Here is a 20,829-nt window from a genome sequence, read left to right as displayed (position 1 = left end):
ATTTTGACATTAGCCAGGGCGCTAAGTGAGGTGTGACACAAACTGCATCAACCCAGAAAGAGCACAACCAGGGATTATGATTCAAAAAGAGATTATCTGAGTCACAATGCTGTCTATACTGCCTCCCAAGCAGAGGGTAGTTTACTGCCAGCCTATACCAGCAATAATTTACTACCGTCTCCCTTGCACTGGCTCAGCTATTTTGGTTATGAGTAGGGAGGGGTAGACCAATGATCCACCCATTTCCTCCCCCACTCCCTGACTGTCACCTCTCACTCACTCCCACCACACCTTCTCAAGGGAGGGAGTAAACAGATATATAGCCTGACTTACTCCTCCATGCTCAGACTCAGGATCCTGCTCCCTCTCAACCTCCCTTGAGTGGGTGCATAGTCCAAGTCACAGTTTATAATCTCTCCGATTCCATTTATTCACTTCTAAAGTGGGACAATGCCGTACCTCCTTACTGTGGTGGTGTGGAACTAAATTAATTAGTGTTTGTAAACAACACTGAGATCTTTGGATGAGAAGCACTATATGTAAATGCAGATTGATCATGAACATTTTGCAGAGGAAGCAACAAGAACTGCCAAGAAAAAGGCAGGCTCCAATGTTGGGGTAGATCAATGTTCTTCCATTTTTTATGATAATATACAAAATGACATCTATATTTATTATTTAGGATTTTTAAACGTTATGACTGGTTCTAATTATGTTGCAGCAATGGATGTTCTACTGAATTTGCCTAGTATTTTCCCTTACATAACCAGGGATCTTCAGCAAAATCAGTGGCAAACTTTCAGCCTTAGTGGTACATTTGCAGCAGTTTATATTTTTAAGGCTGCCTTTGCAAGGGAGAAGGTGAGAAATTTAGGCTGGGATTTTCAGGAAGTTAGGCACCAAACTCCCAAGGAATTTCAATACGATTTCAGGGTTTTTTGAAAATCCCATCTTTCTTTTTTCCCTTAGTGAAAGGATTGACTCACCACTGGTACCTCCTTGTGGCCAGGTGTGGCATAGCAGCTCTCTAGACTGCAATATCCCCACTCATGTTGAATAGCACCTTATTCCATGAGTAGTACCTTACTCCACCAGTAGTCCCTATGATCTCCACAGGACTGCTTCTGGAATACTCAATGGGAATGAGTAAGGGTATCGTATTGTGGCCTCATGCTCCCATAAAACAAGAAATGAGAGGAACCTAGCTATACAGCATATATCCTAGGCACAGTAATCTTTTTCCTCAACTTTCACTTGAACATGCAATACATCACCATGAGTCCTACACCCAGAGTGCAGCTAAATATTTATTACAAAATGACCTATGGTTCTGAAAAGAATTCATCTAATCTTGAATCATACCCTTTGAATCTTAAGATAAAATATTTGTCATCGTGGGAGAATCTCATATTAAACATCAAAGAAGAATAAATACACATTTTTTTCATTTAATATCAGATATTAAACATAAATCTTGCAGCTTAGCTGGTAGACTATAGGGACCGCAACCAGAGGTCTAGAGTCTAGTCACTGCTTAGGTCACTGATTTTATTTTCCCAAGCAACAACTGGATGCTGATGCCAAGAGATGAGCTAATGTCACAAACAAAATGTTCCAATGTCAAGTTAAATCACTAAAGTTACTTAGAAGCAAAAGCTGAGAGATATTTTTCACTCTTAAACTGTTCTATGGATAAGTGATTATCTATTTTTATTAATATCCTCCTCAAACCCACACACATGAATGGTGCCTTTTCCCTATGTATAATATTGTGATACATTACCATCCTTTCTGAATTCTGACACAGATGACACTGATGCAAATTATGCATCTCAATAAGATTGCTCTACTGAAATGTAGATAGATGAGAAAAACACATTTGTATCTCAGTTAATTAAAATTCCGGGGTTTAAATAACTTATCATGCCCAGAGACAGAGATAAATGGATGAATAGATAGAGAGATCCATATACCACAAGCATGGAATAACATTCTGCTTTAGCAGACAAGAGAAGGTGGTATTAATAATTGTTCTCTGAATAATAACAGTTCTAAAATGCCAGTAGTGCCGTGCCGCTGTACCCTAGTGCATCTTTTTATTTGTGCATCTGTAGCTTGTGAAAAAAAAGCTACATTTTAAAACCTACTCAAGGAGATATTTTTAAATGATCCTTCAAAAGAGCTTTTTGAATACCAAACAAACAATTTATCACATGAAGACTTTATGTTACTTGCACAATATAAAGAAAATTTCTCTGATCTTATCTCAGGCCCCAATGCTGCAAACTGCTTAGCTTTACACACGAGTAAGTTTCATTGATGCCAATGAACACTTTATACACAAGAAGTCCAATTTAGTGGATAGAGATAAGAATATGGGTAAGTATTGGTAGGATTTGGGGCTTTAATGAGTAAGCAGAGGCTGCTAAATCAGATTAAAAAGGAGAAATATTCATTAGTTTACAGATGAGCTTCAAAAGGTTCATAAGTTCTGTTTGGATAAAGCAACCAAAACTTCACATGCTTTTCCAAATTTTATGAAAGCCTCCTGGTCTGAGAAATGAGCTGGGCACCATGCAAGAACAGCACCTCCCAAAATATTTCTGCATGCCTTCCTATGGTCCAGCCACAACCAGGTAGAAGAGAGTGGATGGAAATTAATACACAAAACCAACCATCAGGACTTCGATTCCAATCTATTTTTCTGGAAGTTGAATGTTGTCTTAAAAAGGAAAGTGAAACAAGGTTTGAAGAAATCAGAAGGTTTCAGATATTTCATGATTTCAGACAGTCTCTGTAGTATAATAAAGATCTTTGATTTCCATCCTTTTCCAACATGCAGATGTAAATGGATATTGTATATTGGCTTATCTAAAAATTGTAATAAATACAATTACAGTGGAAGACACTTGATTTAATATTTGACCACTTAGACTCAAAAGTAAATGTAATTTTCCTTGTAATGGTCCCTGGGGCCACATTTTTGAGAAACCAGTCTCCCACCATCTTATAACGTATCATGAGTTGATTGAAACTAATGGGCTTAATACTTATTCATACAAAAAATTCTCTGGAAAAAACGAACAACAGGACTGGTCTTAAAAGTAACTAGATGCTTGCAAAAATAATTTTATATTTGGGATTTGCCTTTCACTGGTGTAAAGTGATCACAGAGACAAATCAAAGCAGAAGAATGAAATATTTGGAGAGCTGACATCTTCCTCCTCTTTTATCAAGCTGATCTTTCTATGGCATTTCAAAAACTTAAGGAACTATATGACAACTTTTGGGATAGCTGCTGGGGAACACAAGGTGTACTGAGGAGATTTGTATTCCCAACTAGTGGCAGTGTCCTGAGAGACCGGTATCCTTGGAGCAAAACTGCTCTTTGACTAATATTATAATCCCCGGATATTGCTTTGCTATTAGGGCTCATAGCCAAGAGTCACAAATACAGGGAAGTGAGTTCTCACCTACTAGCACTGGTAGTGCTGCAAGACACTGCTGAAAGTAAGATACACACACACATTCTGGTTTAGAATAATATAGGAAGCACTGACAATGAAACTAACTTGCAACACGTATCACAAATAAAAAGATATTTGCATGAATTTATGGATATGGAAAACCCCGTGTGGCCAAGCCCACACAATTTCATTGGTTACTTGCTTATTAATAAAAAATGGTTAACTTATTCCCCAGCCACTCAACAATGTATGAAAAGGCTTGTGGTGACTGATACTATTGCACTGCTTGGCTACCTGCATCCCTGGTGTACTGTTTAATAGGTCTATCTCCTTTTTCTTTTCTTCCCTTTTGTGTATACAATCTGTGACATATGGAAAAACCCTATATAAAGTTTAAACCATCTGAAATATGAACTAGTATCAGGCAGACAGAACCCATGTCTGCTTATTCTTTTGGAATAATTTGTTAGCAAACATTTTTCACTTGTGATAATCTTCAGGCCAACCTCCTACTAGTTTCTTTACTTGCCTAGTTGGACTCTATATGCTTCTCAAAGTAAAAGAGAACATATCTAATGGAGACATATGCACCAGCATCCACAGAAATAATGCTATGACATGCATCTGAAGTCTCAGCACCACAGGAAGTGTTATTTGTAAATACGTTATCCCCCTCACGCACAGAGATCTCTACATAAAGGGACAGATTATCGCAAAGCCTATGTGGGACTGTCACTCACAGCCTTGGTGCCTGCTGGTGTCAAAGCATGCTGTTGCAGTCTTTGTCTCCAGCGCCCCCTATTGACCGCCATATTGGTCTTGCAATGGCCTCTCTCCAAAAGGCTAGGCCACAGAAGCCATTGTTAGTCAGGTCACCTCTTTCCAGTTCTCCCCCCTTCCTGGGTACAGAAGTCCAAAAAAAAAAACCCCATTCAAACAGAAGATTCTCCTGCCCCTCTTGGGGTACACTGAAGTTCCCTGCTTGTCACCCTACTCCCAGGGACTGCAGAGTTTCTTCTTTGCTCCTTAGGCTGAACACTGCTTCTCAGGACCTTTTCCCCCTGGAGGTCCTAGCAATTTCCCTACTGCTTTGCCTCTCCAGGGACTCTGCCAGCTTCTTCTTGGGACCTCTCTGCTTCTTACAGGCACTATCCTCAGGTCCTCTCATAGGCGCCTGACCAGCTCCCTATGGTTCTCTCCAGTCTGCCTTCATCACGCCCCCTCCCAGAGAGCAGGAATTCCCCTTGCTCCTTCCGGGTCTCCTTCCTTTGTAGACAAACAATATTTTTTACTTCACTCTAGGAGGCAGGAAAAGCTGCCACTGGTCCATTGCACTTGGGCAATTCAAACATCCTGCATTATTTCACATTCATAGGGCATTAATTCACACTTGCCTTCAAATTTACAAACTTCCTGTTTGATGGATCTTGTGTAAATACCTAGATGGGCATCTACCTGGCTTGTTAAATAACTGTGGTATTGTTGGATACTATATATAACAAGATCTTACTCTTTAAAAAGTAAGTATGAATCTTCAGGCAATATTCCACCTCTCTGATCCACTCTCTGGATCTTTTCTTCACAGTGCAGAACTCCATTGCATATAGTTGGCATTCAACCTGGGAACTCCTGGGAGGTGGAAGAAACAGTGATCTGCGCTGCAGAGCCACAGGGCTAACTGAAGAAGAAACTTCTACCATTCTTGCCATGCGGGAAGAGAATCTGTCATCACTAAACTTTTTTAAGTCAAAGCTAGACCAACAACAGCATACAGATAAACATTTTAAATCAAATTATCGTCCCATAAAAATCCCATTGACTTCAAATGAGTTGCACAGGTGTAACCATGCAAAACATGATCCATTACATATATGAGACTGCCATGAGCTTGCATAACCCACCTCTTTCAGACAGCCTAGCACCAAGACAGGGCAATCTTTAAAGAACCAATCAAAAAGGGATAGAGAAAAAACAGCTGCATCTTCTAATCTGAGTATACAGTTATCAAGGAAATCACTGCTCTGCATAAGATCCTCCAATTGCCCAACTTCACTGATTAGATGGACCTGGGCTGAACAGGAAGAAGCAAGCAAATCCAATCATACATTAATGCCCATGGCTGGCAGTATAACTAGGTCTAATTCAGGGGCGGGCAAACTTTTTGCCCTGAGGGCCGCATCAGGTTTTGGAAATTGTATGAAGGGCTGATTTGGGGAGGCTATGCCTCTCCAAACAGCCAGGCTTGGCTTGGCCCCTGATTCCTCCCCCGCCCCCCGCTTCTCACCTCCTGATGCCCCCCCCCGTCTCCTGCCGCATCTAACCCCCCGTTCCCTGACGGCCCCCCTGGAACCCCTGCCCCATCCACACACACACAAACACACACACACCCCGCTCCCTGTCCCCTGACTGCCCCCGGAACCCCTGCCCCTGACTGCCCCCTGCCACCACATCCAACCCCTCCTCTCATTCCTGATTGCCGCCCCCCCTGAACCCATACCCCATCCAACCACCCCTTCTCCCTGCCTGCCCCCGGAACCCCTGCCCGACTGCCCCCCTGGGACCCTTGCCCCCATTCAACCTCCCCTTCTTCCTGTCCCCTGACTGCCCCCGGAATCCCCACCCCTGACTGCCCCCTGCTGCCCCATCCAACCCCCCCCCTCCTTCCTGACTGCCCCCCCAGGACCTCTGCCCCATCCAACCACCCCTTCTCCATGTCCTCTGACTGCCGCCCCAGGACCCCTACCCCCATTCAACCCCCCCTGTTGCCCGCTCTCTGACTGCCCCAACCCCTGTCCACACTCCTCCCCCCGAACTCCCCTGCCCTCTATCCAACCCCGCTGCTCCCTGCCCCCTTATCGTGCTGCCTGGCGCACCGGTGGCTGGAGCCCGGCTGGAGCCAGCCATGCACGCGCAGCACAGAGCCGGTCAGGCCGGGCTCTGCAGCTGCGCTGCCCCAGGAGTTCGCTGCCTCGAGCATTGTGCCAGTGGCGCGGCGAGGTGAGGCTGTAGGGGAGGAGGGACAGCGGAGGAGAGGCCAGGGGTGAGCCTCCCAGGCCAGGAGCTCAGGGGCCGGGCAGGAGGGTCCCACGGGCCAGATGTGGCCCACGGGCTGCAGTTTGCCCACCTCTGGTCTAATCATTGCACACACAAAAATAAAGGCAGGCTGAAGCAGGGAAGAGAATTTTATTAGACACTAGCATGAACAATAGTGAAACAAGCTCATAAAATGCATCAAGAACAGTGAAAAAGCAATTAATCAAAGAGACTGTAGTAAGAAAAACAAAACTGTCTATTGTAGACTCATATGGACGGTGACTGTCTTTAGAACTTCTCCAGTAATTTTTGCCCATCATATATAGGCAATTGATTCATCATTCAGCTCACAGGGCAACCTTTATTTTTCTTTCATAAATCAATACAAAATAAAAGAGACTTTCCTAAATGCAATGAATGCGTGTAAAAGATGCAGTCATCCTGCATTTTGCTCAGAAAGACAAGATGAGAAATTTCTCATACTGACACCCTTAGTCTACTGGAAAAGAATGATCTTCCTAATGCTACCTTGAGATTGAATGATGCAGCAGGTGGTGGTGATGGTGCATTAGGTAAAAGCGGGCAACAAAAGGATTGGATTAATAAAGGCAATGTACTGTTATTACCATTTAATATTTGCCTAGACATGAATATCTTCAGTTAATTTTTATTTGAAGTGGAACATATATTTTCATTGGAAGTCTATCAATCCCCTTTTCCAACTAAAATAGAATGCATGCTTTTATCTCACTTTATGAACAGCCTCCTATATTTCTTCTCTAACCCAATCAAATGCTAAAGAAATAAAATATATATGGTCTAATGAAAGAATGCATAGGTCTAGTATTTTCAGACATTGCAGGATCAGCTACATGTGTTTAATTTCATTTTTTTATGAATGTGTATGAATGTATGAAGTAAGTGTACTAAAATATATTTGGCTCACCGTATTTGAGTAGCGTGTCTTATTTCTCCATGGGCTTTAAAGCCACTGCTACTGAAAGTACACTGCACAAGCACTAGGTCCCAGAAGTGCTCTCCCTTTCGAGTAAAAGGCTAGCAGAATTTCTCCAAGGGCAGTTGGGAGCAGTTCTTATCGTTCTTTGTGATAGCATAGGGTTCAGTCTAGCTGTACCAACCCTGACTGCTAGCCAGTGCTACAGCTCCATCCCTCTGCGGTTTAGCCTGCCCCCTTTAGGTAGCTATTACTGCTGGTAGAGAGTGTTGAGTAAGCCAAGTTGGCAAACATACGAGTCAGTGCCTTTTTAGCTCATCAAGAACAGCGTGCAATTAAAAAACGACTACTACATCCAGTTGCCAGGAGGAGTAAATTACTAAATCAAGGAACGAAGGCCTTAAAATATAATGAGAAGGGTTAATACAACACAAAGCCACTCTTCTGAAGCAGATTAAATGGAGGGGAGTCCCATTAGAAATCAGTGACAGTCAGTTTCAAAGTGGTTTTAAAGTAATTTTCTTTTACACTATTTGGCTAAATTGACTGTATTAAACCATTAAATTAACAGAAAGCCTTTTCTTTCTTTCTTTTTTAAAGTTACAGAGTTTACCCTAAACTACCTTTGAAATCAATTTTTCCTGGTTTCTGATGGGACCTGAAAGTTACTCAATTCTAATTGCTAGATGAAATTCAATGCTTGAAAATGCAAGCTCGTATCACTCCGGATCCTGTCTCACGTACCTCACACACCCCTTACTCTTGTTGGCCATAATGGGGAGTTTGGCTTGCGATAGGAATGGGGAACTAACCCTGAATTCAGTCTTCCATCTACCCTAAAGGCAATGAGAGAGGTGCAAGATCAGGCCTCTGCTGAGAGAGAGAGAGCAGTCCTAGAGTCACTGAAGGCAGGTGCTGAACAAGCAATAATATTAGTAGACACATACACAAAGAATTTGTGTGTGTATATGAGTGTGTGCATGCAGACAGATGCCCATGCGTACACACATTTAAAAACTAAATCTTCAAAGCAGCTTTCAGAAATACCTAGCATCCTATAGCACTATATCATTACAGTTTCTCTTTAAAGATATTTACCCTTTTAAAATCTGCCTAGGAGATAGGTCATCATGATAACCAAGCTGCCTCGCAAGCAGGTAATTTGTTCTGTCTGCCTAGAAAACAGGTCAGCGTGTGTAGCATATGTCTTCCTTCACAGACAAAATTACCACCATCCTTTAGAAAGACTTGAGGATTGATTCCAGGCAGGAAGCTATATGGATCTGCCAGACGGGTTGGTTGTCCCCTCTATCGTGTTTTTCTTATAAAAATTCCTGTTCCTGGAAGGAAAACTGACTTGTCAATAGATTTGCAGAAAAGTTTCTTCGTCTGCATAAAAAATTCTAATAATCAGTATCACCACTAACACAGGAGTCTTAAGGAAATTCACTTCAACAAGCCTCTGAAGGTGTCTTGTCTCATCAACTTTGTAAAAGCGTAAATCAAACTGGGCCTCTTGAAGGACAAGAAAGATGCATTTAGGAGCAAGAAGTTGTAAAATAAAGTTTGGCTGCACCTTTACTCTTCCATCAGAGGTCACCTGAACATATTAGAAATGAGGCAGAGGTCTGAATACTGTTTCTTTTGAAGACTACAGGCCCAGTTTGAAACCTTGGCAATTATGTCTGGAGTCCAGATTCTGCATTTGGATGCTCAGATCCATATTTAGGTGCCTAAAACATGTATTTATTTGGGTACCAGTATGAGGTTCAGAACTGGAGCTGCTTGAAGCATTTCAAAATTCTTCAACGAAAAAAGGGACTTATTCTTCACAAAAAATTGTTTTTACAAAATGTAAAAATGTCCCTTTTTTCTCCTCTCTCAGTCATCGCTAATAAAAAAAATTGTATGCTAATTTTAATACTCAAGTTTGAGAACTGGGCCCACAATTGCCAATAGAGTACTCTTCAGAAATTTGCCTCTACCTAATGCGTCTATAGCACATGTCCATTCACAAGACAAACTTTTACCTTAAGCCCTACCTTTACTCACATCTCAGAAGACATTCCCTTGTGCCCATTAGTCATCAGGAGAAGATTATGTTCACTTTTAAAACATTTTGTACTATCAGTTACCATCCAAGTAGAGCGTATTCATTACTGACATTGTTCTATGTCGACACTATCAAAAGGTCAGAGCAGGAGCTGACAGTATTATCCAGTATATGTACCAGAAGGACTTTCCAGTATTAAACACATTACCGATCTACAAGAAGGCATGCAAATGTTGGAATCAGTCCTGATTTTCTCAAGCAACATTTTATTTAGACACATTTTTCTTTAGTATTTCTCCCTATGTTCATGTGGATGGTGAAAGGTGTTGGCCTGATGACCTGAGAATTAAGTTTTCTATTTGTGCCCTGAACATGTGTAGTAGGAGTATAGAAAAAACTTTCTATGTTATTATCCCACCAATATGCCCTAACTCTGAATTTGAAGATTTGGTGCTGCTGCTCCGCACTGTAATATCCATGTGCCTACTAGGCAAAATAGATTAGAGACTTTGGCAAGAGCAGAGTCCCTTGCTCTTCTCCTCTTAGGGTTTGTACTCTCTGCCGATGCTTGCAACAAGGATGCCAATTAGTGCCATTGACAACAGCAGTTTTTGCAGTGTGGTTGCCTGTTTAGTAAGAACTGAACTAACACGACTAATTCATTACATACACCCATACCCAACCACCAGATGGCAACAGTTTTCAATCACTAAGAGGTGACTGAATCACTTCTTACCAACTCTGTGCTACTATGGGTATGTCTATACTGCAGCTGGCCAGTGTCAGCTGACCCAGGCTCTCAGGGCTTGGGCTGTGGGGCTATCAAATTGCAGTGTAGATATTCAGGCTCACGCTGCAGCTGGGGCTCCGGGACCCTACGACGGGGGAAGGTCCCAAAGCCTAGGCTCCAGCCTGAGCATCTACTTTGCTATCTTATAGCCCCATAGCCCGAGCCTGGAGAGCCTGAGTCAGCTGACACAGGCCACCTGCAGATGTTTTATTGCAGTGCAGACATACCCTATGTGGTCTAGTAGTTATAGCAGCTGATTAGGTGCCAGGATGCTTAGGTTCTATTCCAGGTTAAGCCAAGGTCACGCATATGACCTTCGGCAAGGCACTTCATCTCACTTTACCCATCAGTACAATGGGTATATTTATGCTTACAGAGCTCACCAGGCTGACGTGAGGCTTCTTTAATAAGCATTTGTAAGAGTGAATTAAGATCATCCAATGTAAGAGACTATAGAAATGTAAAGGTTTTACATGAGTTAACTAAGTATTAATTTTTCCATTATACTACATTACAAACCACCGCTCTATGAGGAAAAAAAATAAAATAAAACCTATTGCACTTTCACAGCAGAGGATCTCGTAGCATTTGCAAATAATTATGCCCCCCAGCGCTCTATGAAGTAGATAAGCATTCCCATTCCACAGGTGAGGCAAATGCGGCCTATATTGATTTAGTGATTTGACCAGTGTCACACAGCAATGACTCTGCTGTGAATAGTGGTAAATAAAATAAATCCTGTACATTTAGGGCAGATTTTTCAGAAATGTTCAGCATCAACTTAACTCTGCTACCATCGAGATCAAAGGCAATTTTACCATTGACTTATGTGGGAGTCAAGTTACGCCAGAGTGGACTGGTTTTAAAAATCCCACCTTCCGGGTACATCGACACTGCAGCTCAGGTGGACAGATATATGCTAGTTTTGATCAAATTAGTACCAGGAAATAGTAGCGTATCCACATTAGTACTTACACAGGGTCTGGGAAAGGGCTGTGCTCAGGTGACTAGCCCATGCCACTGCCTGTGGCTACACTGCTCCGACTAGTGTAGTAGCTCGATCAAAGCTAGTGTGTGTACATCTACCCAAGCCGGAAATTATACCTCCAGCTGCAGTGCAGACATACGCTTAGTCTGCAAAGCATGCTGGGATCCTTCAGGATCAAGTGTGCCATATAAAAATAAGGTATTATGTTGCACGCCACTTCTTTAATCTTAGTCACCTCTCAGTTACTGGTGGAACCCTACTGACACAATGGACTCTGCCATTGTAGCTGGAGAAGTTGATCCAATCTGGTTGTAAAAAAAATCTACCTATACCGTGACCTACCATATTGGCCCAAGAGTCAATAGCATGGGTACGTACTAGAGCAGCACAGATACCAGTTTCATCCAGTTCTAATTAAATAAGAATTTCAAGACACAAAGTCAGAATTCAAATAATAGCTAAACATTGAATTTCCTACCACTCTATTTCCCACTAGGATAATAGACTAGTTATGATTCACTTTCTTTCCTGTTTGTTAGACTTGATCTGCAGCCAGCACAGCATCACAATTGTTTAATTAACATGGTGCCAAAGAAGATATGAATATTGTTAAATACAAATACATCATTTCTCTAGTTATCTTTTAATGCAATTACCAGCCCAAGAAATCTTGGCTACTGTCCCTAGGTTTACCATAGTATGAAAAATCAGGTTGACTCATTTTTGCTTCTTACAGCATCTGCAGTAGTTAAGACATGCATCAGTAAGCACAAGACTCTTCACAAAATCTTTATGATAACAAGATTCTCTTGAAGATGGTTGCAACAGTTGGGCCATTGTGGACCTTCTAAGGCTATTTAATATTCCTATTCATGCAAATACAATGCAAGCTCCATCTTTTCACAGGGCTTTTGATTTTTGTTAACAATACCAGTCTTACATATTCATTAAAGGAAGAATGAGAGCTACACAGTGGAGTGAAGCAGTTTCTCCCTTCCCTGAAAAGGGGGTTGACGCTGCTGAACCTTTCCTCATGAGGTTCTCTTCATTCCCACCTTCATCTTGCCCCCACAAACCATTTAATAAACAAAGTACTTTGGCCACTGAAGGGCTACCAAAGGCAAGGAGATGACACACATAATAACATTATTTATATATCTTTAGGTAAAAAACACTCATATATAACCAAGCAGAGCCCTAGTCAAGAGTTTGGATCATAACAGAACAGTTTTTCAGGAACTTACATTTAGGTATTGCTGCTGACTTTGGCTGTAAATGAGATACATACACAATGAAGACATCGTATTTTGTGCTTTCCTCTTTGAATTAAAATGTGTGCAAAAAAGTTTTTGGTATGAGGTTGATTGGAAAAAAAAATTCATGCCCAACTTTTATGTTTTGATCTGGGTGAGAATGATCACAAGACAGAGTACAGATTTGATTTGCTGATTAGGTATCTTCCACCCCAGCAGGAGGCGGACGGGGAGCAGGGATATCGTGACTCATTTTCTCAGAGGGAGTAGTTGTATCTGTTATGCTTTGATCTATCCAGAGAAAAAGAAGTCCTCCAATTTTGTGTAAGAAAAAAAAATCTTTGAGTATAACAGCAACTCCTATAGGAAGAAAGATACAATTTTGAATTTAAGAATATGGGGTGAAAGTTACAGAAAAAAACTTTTATTTTGAATTGGGGTTAGTGACTAGAAATGTCAAAATTGATTGTCTCCAAAGAGGGATTCTTAAATTTCTAAGTATGTGTTAGTTAATATGTCTAAATCAAATGACAAAAACCTCAAAGCTCACACCCCATTTCCAGGGTGTTGTTTTGGTAATTGGAGTCTAATGGGAAAAGCTACATTTAGACATCTTTGCTAATCACTCAGGCACTTACTGTAGACACACATATAATGCAAGATGACTACAGAGATGGTATAACCAAGAGCAGTGACAAAATTGCTAACTGGGCCTTGTGAAAGAAGGGACAGAAGTGCCATGTAGAAAAAAATAAAGTGAAATGGATTTATTTTAAAAGCTTTACTCAACTATCGACTATCAAACAATCACTAAACTATTCACTCAATTTAACAACCAGCCGAGATGTAAGATTAAAAAATTTATAGTTTAGGAAGGGTAGCACAATTGCACTAAAACAAGGCTGTTCCTTTTTAATTCTGCAGCCCACTTCATAAATAGAGCAATCATTTTTCTCCTCTCCCCTGCCAAGCCTCAACTGTCTTATGGCATTAAGGTGTTACTTGGCTGTCAGGTATTTTCATTCTGAAGGTCACCAGAAAGGACTCCAAAATTGATGGCCTGTAGACCACACATCTTAAAAGGTAAGATATAAAGCAAAAATTAAAACTGAGTTAAGCATAAGTTTTATGTAATATTTATAGTGATTATGAAAAAGAATCTAAGTCCTAGATGATACAATAAATTCAAAACATGGACAAGTAGTGAACCAAATCACCCAAACAGAACCAATCAGAACCAAAGCTTCTGGCAAAGGAGCAAAATCGACAGCCCTTTGGTTCGATCCCAACTAACATACATAGGTATGAAAGGGGATAGTAAATGTAAAACAGAAAAGCATACATAAAGAAGGAGAACAAATTTGTGGTCAGGGATAAGGTTGCTGAAATAAAGGCAGTCAACCAGGGAATCGAGCTTGGTTGAAGTAATGGAAGACCTTTTTTTGGAGGGACTATTAATATACTAAGGGCTACATATTCGAGTCCTATGACCAACCTGCCTCATGAACCTGGGGATGGAGAAAGCATACAAGTTACTACTTGTAATGTGAACAGTGCTATCTTTCCAGTCCTTAGGAGTCCTCCCAGGTGAATTTCTGGCATGATCAGGTCTCTCTTCTTTATTCCACTCCTCATGTTATTAAAGGTTGGGCTTTATTAGAAAACAATAATGGAGCTCCTGCACTGTTGCCTGTGTTGATTATTCTACATAGTCCCCATGAAGCCAGAATTTTGGATAGGTTCCTATTAATGTTGTGTCCAGTTGTTGTTTTTTTTAATTAAATATTTTTATGTGAATTTGGTGGGTGTGAACAGTGCTGGATTAGCAGATCTGGAGAGAGAAGTTCTCCGTTTATTCACAAAACAGGCACTGCCTACATAGGGGCAATGCAACCTTCTTCTAAGCGTATGCGCAACATTCCTCAAGTGGCATGTGACCAGGATTCATCACCAAATTTGGTCTGCTACTCCACTGTGCCTCAGTCCTGATCTAGAAAAGCACATCTAGCACACTGTGGATAGTAAGCTCATTTCTATACATTTTACCCCTTTCATGCCTCCTTAGCAATATTGGGAATGCTAGAATAAACAGGATTTCAGGCAGCTGCCAATACACTAAGCACTGTTTCATATAGACATGTTTCGTTGCTGCCTGGAGCCCTGTGAATCCCACTGCTACTATTACTAATGCAGCTGAACCAGTGGTAGGTTTGTTTTGCAAAAAAAACATTCTGTAGACCCATTCTAGGAAGTTAAGTGATAGTTCAGTCTCCATGCCTGAGTCAGTACTGAGCCTCTCTTGATACTAGTGACAAGGGGATTAATTAGCACCATTTGTGGTTGGTTTTGAATATGGATGCTTGTCCATCAAGGACGAGGCTGAGATCACCAAACTCATCTGACATAGGCTCCCAAGCAGCAGTCAGATAACTATTCTCCATTTGTAATAACTTGGATTGGAATTAGCCTCCTAGATCACCATCCTGCAATCTAACAAATACCAGCAAGCCCATCTGCCTGCACAGCCCCCCACTGATTTCAATAGGGCTCCATACCAACGCAGGGGTCCACCTGTTTGCATCACTTTGCCACATCAAGAGCCTAAAACTGAAAGTTTCCATGTTACCAATCCCCCAAAACTATCCAAGTCCCACTTCAAAATCCTGTTCCCATTGCAAATGGTGAGAGTTTTCCCACTGACTTCAAAAGGATTAGGATCAGGCTTTCCCCCCTGTTTCTCCCCTGTTTAAAGTATCGGGGCGCGGGGAAATGAGTTACATAAGTATTTTTAAGATCTCCTCACCTTTTCCTTATTGTGCTTTTATTTATTTGGCTGGTTATTGCAAGTGAAGTAAAGCTATATCAAATAAAATATTTAAATACAAGTAGCTATCTCCTTTTACATCCATACATAACCACAGTGCACCGTTGGTACTTCTACAGCTAAATTCACAGTCTCAAAGAAACTGTAAGACATTTATTTCCAAGTGTAAAAAGGTGCAGAATGCAATTTCTACCTATTTAAAACAAGAATAACCGGTAGCAATGTAATGAAAGTACTAAATGCCCGGCTGCTGAAGCATACTATAACTAAAAATTGTGTAGGAAATGCATTTAATGGAATGAGTTATATACTTGATCTCACTGGAAAGCACTTTGTCTGTGGCTAAGCACCATGCCTGCAAAATTCCATAGAGCTCTTGGACTTCCCTAAGGCAAGTTTCAGACAATATTCACACATTAAGTGATGCTATTTTTCAACATAAGTAAGTACTAAGCACAATCTGCAATGTTAACTTCACATGTCACTGTTCTTTATCATCAATTTTGTGTGATTTTGCCTTCAGTATAAGATATTAGAAGTGAAGGAATAATCTTTTAAATGTAGAGTTGTTTGCAAAAACCTACTGAATTATTATAGAACCATACAAATGTAGGACTGGAAGAGACCTTTATAGGTCATCTAATCCATTCCCCTGCACTCGGGCAGGACTGAGTATTATAGACCATCCCTGTCAGGTGCTTGTCTAACCAGTTCTTAAAAACCCCCACTGACAGAGATTCCACAACCTTCTGAAGTAATTTGTTCCAGTTAGGAATTTTTTTCTAATGTCTAACTCAGTGGTTCTCAACCTGCTGCCTGTGGGCTGCTTGCAACCCAATCTGCAGACAGCTGTGGCACATGTGATATCCTCTGGGCCATACAGGTATCTATTGTGCAGATGCAGCCCACATAACACAGAGAGAGCTGCATATGCAGCCCACAATAGTAAATAGGTTGAGAACCACTGGTCTAACTTAAATATCCCTTGCTGCATTCTAAGACCATCACTTCTTATCCTGGCCACAGTGGATAGGGAGAAAAAATTATCATCCTTCTCTTTATAACAATCTTTCACCTATTTGAAGAGTGTTATGTTCCCCCACAACCACCACCACTCTTCCCTTCTCCAAACTAAAGAAACACAATTTTTTCAATCTTTCCTAGAAGGTCATGTTTTCTAGACCTTTAATATTTTTTATTGCTCTGCTCTGGACTTTATCCACTTTTTCTACATCTCTCCCGAAGTGTAGTACCCAGAACTGGACACAGTACTCCAGCGGAAGCCTCACCAGTGCTGAGCAGAGTGGAAGAATTACTTCTTGGGTCTTGCTTACAGCACTCCTGCTAATACATCCCAGAATGATGTTCACTTTTTTTGCAATTGTATTGCATTTTCTACTCATATTTAGTTTGTGATCCACTGTAACCCCCAGGTCCTTTTCTGCAGTACTGCTTCCTAAGCAGTCACTTCCCATTTTGTACTTGCACAAATTAGTATTCCTTTCTAAGTGTAGTACTGTGCATTTATCCTTACTGAATTTAATCCTATTTATTTCAGATGATTTCTCCAGTTCTCCCAAGATCATTTTGAATTCTAATCCTGTCTTCCAAAGAGTTTGCAACCTTTCCCAGTGTGGTATAATTCAAAATTTATAAGTGTACTCACTATGTCATTATCCAAATCAATTATAAAGATATTGAATAGAACTGGACCCCACTCAATATGCCCTTCCCATTTGACTATGAACGATAACTACTCTCTGAGTACAGTTTTTCAGCCAGTTGTGCACCCACCTTATAGTAGGCTCATCTAGGCAAGTAATATATCAAGTGTCCTATGTATAACCTAGATAATAAGATTCTCCATGTATAAGTGTTGGTACAAAAACTTCTATATATAATTATAATAGGCCATTCATTTCACATCTCTGCATTTTCGTCTGGGAGCAGGGGGGTGGAAGAGGAGGAAAAGTCACATTTGTGAAATTGTCTGGTATTCAACAGCAAAGAGCACAAAGAATGAATTCATGTATTATCATACAATTAAAACTATTAATTCATATTTCAATAACCAATGCAAATATGTGCCTGGGGTAAGGAAGAAGTCACTAAATTATCTCTGAAAAATCATGCTGTTAACTGTAAAAATATAATGAAATAAAGAAAACGGGTTGCAATGTCTATTGTCTAGGACAGTGGTTCCCAAACTTGTTCCGCCGCTTGTGCAGGGAAAGCCCCTGGCAGGGCGGGCCAGTTTGTTTACCTGCCGCGTCCGCAGGTTCGGCCGATCGCTGCTCCCAGTGGCACAGTTCGCTGCTCCAGGCCAATGGGAGCTGCTGGAAGTGGCGCGGGCTGAGGGACATACTGGCCGCCGCTTCCAGCAGCTCCCATTGGCCTGGAGCAGTGAACCGCAGCCACTGGGAGCCGCGATCGGCTGAACCTGCGGACGCGGCAGGTAAACAAACCAGCCCGGCCCGCCAGGGGCATTACCTGCACAAGCGGCAGAACAAGTTTGGGAATCACTGGTCTAGGACAGCAGTACGTTACTAATTTAACTTATCTAACATCCCATAAAAACTTAGGGAGATTTGTTCCCACTTATACCGGACCTAAATTTTGGTTCTGCATTGCTCTTTTTATCCATAATTGTTTATTTGGATCAGATGATGTTATTTCTGTGACTCATTTTTTAAATGAATTCTATGCAAAGTTTAAGCAGCTAGAAACATGAATTTATGCAAGGAAATATGAGTACAAGTAGGGGGTAAATACTTGTAAATACTGTGTAGCTGGATTCTTCACAAGGTCAGAAACTTGAACCAGTACAAGTCTCGGCTGCTGATACCCGCCTTTTTGTTAACCTTTCCCACAGATAAAACAAAGTAGAATGACATTTGGCAGATCACTTACCATGTAAACCTTAAAGCTCATGTTCTTTACAAAATGAACACAAAAGATGAAGATAAAAGGTTATTGTATAACATAATCTGTTGGGGAACTAGCTGGCTCAAGAGAGGGCTAATGGGATATAGTGTGGATAAGCTGGTAGAAGGCAGTGATGAAGGAAGAGGCCTCTGCAAGTTCTCCTCCCCACAATTTTATAGCTCATTGGTTGCCACAAGCAAAATAAAACAGTTTTATACAACTACACACAAAACAGCAAAGCACCAACCTAAAGTATAGATCTGGCACACAACTGGATGTACAGCGCTTGTGCCACTGTGGCACCCTAGCGTAGATGCTTCCTAAATTGACAGAACAGATTTTTCTGTTGATGCAGTTAATCCACCTCTTGGAGAGGCAGTAGCTAAGCGGCCAGACGAATTCTTCCATCAACCTAGCTGCATCTGCACTGGGTGTCAGGTTAACCTAATTATAGTGCCCAGGGCACAACATTTTTCCACAGCCCTCAGCAAAGTAGGTAGGTATAGACCAGGCCGAAGGGTCTACTTGGAATTTCATTCCCCAGCTCTGTTTCCTGGCTCTGCCCTGTACACCTGTTGAAGATCTAAGTAGAAAGTTAACAACCTGCTTGCTGGAAACCAGGCTGGTTTTGTATGCCTTGCTGCAGTGTCTTTCTGGCAGCAAACACATTTCTGGTGGGCAGTTATAAAGGTCACCATTTTATGGCTGTTGGATGGCCACTACAAAGTGAATCCAGCCCAACACATTATGAGGTGCATATGTAGATCCTGAACCTACAGCTCAAAACTACTGTTATAACCGAAACCATTTATGATCAATCTCAGCAAAGACATCAAAAATAACTGGACATAGGGGCTGAATTGTCCTTTCACCCCCAGAAAGAGCTGTTTCCAACTCAGGAATGAAGAAATTTAGTCAGTATGAGGAACTCAACAAACAAACAAACAAAAACCAACCATTCTATTTGTTACTAATTACTCTACTTACTAGAGCAGCCGGTGCAACAAAAACTCCCAGCTTCTGCTACTCTGGTTTAGAAGAAGCCAGGTTGCTTTCTGACTTTCCAAAAGAGCTTTAGGATTTGGGGAACAGTGTTCTTTACTTAGCAGCAACCACTCCCCTGAAACTGTGCGATGGGACCATCTGTAGTCAGCATCTATCTCCATACAGAGTAAGTTGGGTAGAACAGGCAATCAACCCGCTCCTTTGGCCAGAAGACAACAAAGGTAAGTTTTTGAGGGAGGAAGGCAGGTCGGGGGGTCAAGTGTAAGCTGCAGCAGCCTGGGCTCACTGTTTTTTTGTTTTGTTTTGTTTTGTTTTGTTTTGTTTCCCCCAACATGTAAAAACTGCTTTATTGGTTGCAGTTAACATGTTACAATAAATATTGATCCCAAACATGAAATCAACCATGTATGACAAAGACAAGCAAGATCCCTGAAGAATTACATGAAATTGGACAAAGAGATGTTAATTAAGGAGGCATCTTGTAAACTGGAATCATTTCACTTTCTTGGGCATTGCAGCTACAAACAGCTCATAAACAGCATAGCATGTTCCAAAACTGTTAGAGCCATGGTGGTTCTATACAGCAAACTATCTGCTAGTCCACCCTTAAGATGCACTGGCATTCCTTTATCCTCCTGAGAAAGCTTCTGCTTCTCTGGAACTCTGTTTGCGACTTGTCTGTGTGAAGCAGTGCTTATGGTCCTCTGGGAAATTTGCCGAAGAGCCAGCAGGTTCTGCAGCATATTGGCTCTGGTCCCTTCACCTCAGCTCACTGTTCCCAGGTAAAACTATAAGCCATTTTGATGTGGGGGAGGCTAGTGGAATTAGGCTTCTAGCAAAGCCTCTTGTACCTCTGCCCCAGAGCGCTAATTCAAGTGTACTAAGTTATACTGACAATTGTTGACATACATGCAGCTTAATACAGCTCTTAAGGTAGTCTGCAGAGTTTACTTAAATTCTTAAGTGATGTTTCTAGCTGCTCGTATGTGACTCAGTGCTTTGTGGGTGAAACCCTCCGCAGTACAAGAGCTACAAACAAGGCCTTTGTCTCCATTTATGTCCTGCTTAATGCAGGACTTAGATAGTGAAGGGGCCCTAGCATTAGCCTTCTGTGCTGGTATGTATTTTGTCTTCTCTTGCTAATTCTCTAGCTAACTCATTTGAAACTTAAGTACCAAAGCTGCAAACTACCTCAATCACTTTAAAGGGGCATTAGCTTCAAAGCTTATTTCTGGCTATTAAATGCTGACTCTGTTAGAGCATCAAGCCAAAAACCAAACACCTGACTTGTCACTGAAATGTAATTATAAGGGACAGCTGTGTGCAGTTCTGGTTTTGACCCTGAGGAGCCATGCAAAATGAAATGCCACAAAACCAGAAGTGCCCTATGACAGCTTAATGGAATTGAAGCAAACAAAATCTATATGTGATAGATTTTGAATTGCTGCTTCTAATGGAGCATTACAGAACATCACTTCAATTAATGAGCAGTTTAACTCATTGGCATAAACTAAAATGACTTTCAAAAGTGTATTT

At 41.3% G+C, this 20,829-nt stretch overlaps 1 pseudogene; it reads right to left on the bottom strand.

The window, feature by feature from the left end:
* Nucleotides 1–19,785: 19,785 nt before the first annotated feature.
* On the bottom strand, nucleotides 19,786–20,036 carry LOC144266648 (cytochrome c oxidase subunit 7A2, mitochondrial pseudogene; annotated as a pseudogene).
* Nucleotides 20,037–20,829: the final 793 nt, after the last annotated feature.

The sequence above is a fragment of the Eretmochelys imbricata genome, chromosome 6, assembly GCF_965152235.1.
Source record: "Eretmochelys imbricata isolate rEreImb1 chromosome 6, rEreImb1.hap1, whole genome shotgun sequence".
Lineage (NCBI taxonomy): Eukaryota > Metazoa > Chordata > Testudines > Cheloniidae > Eretmochelys > Eretmochelys imbricata.
Note: the sequence above shows the minus strand (reverse complement) of the source record. Positions and strands in the feature narration are given on the sequence as shown.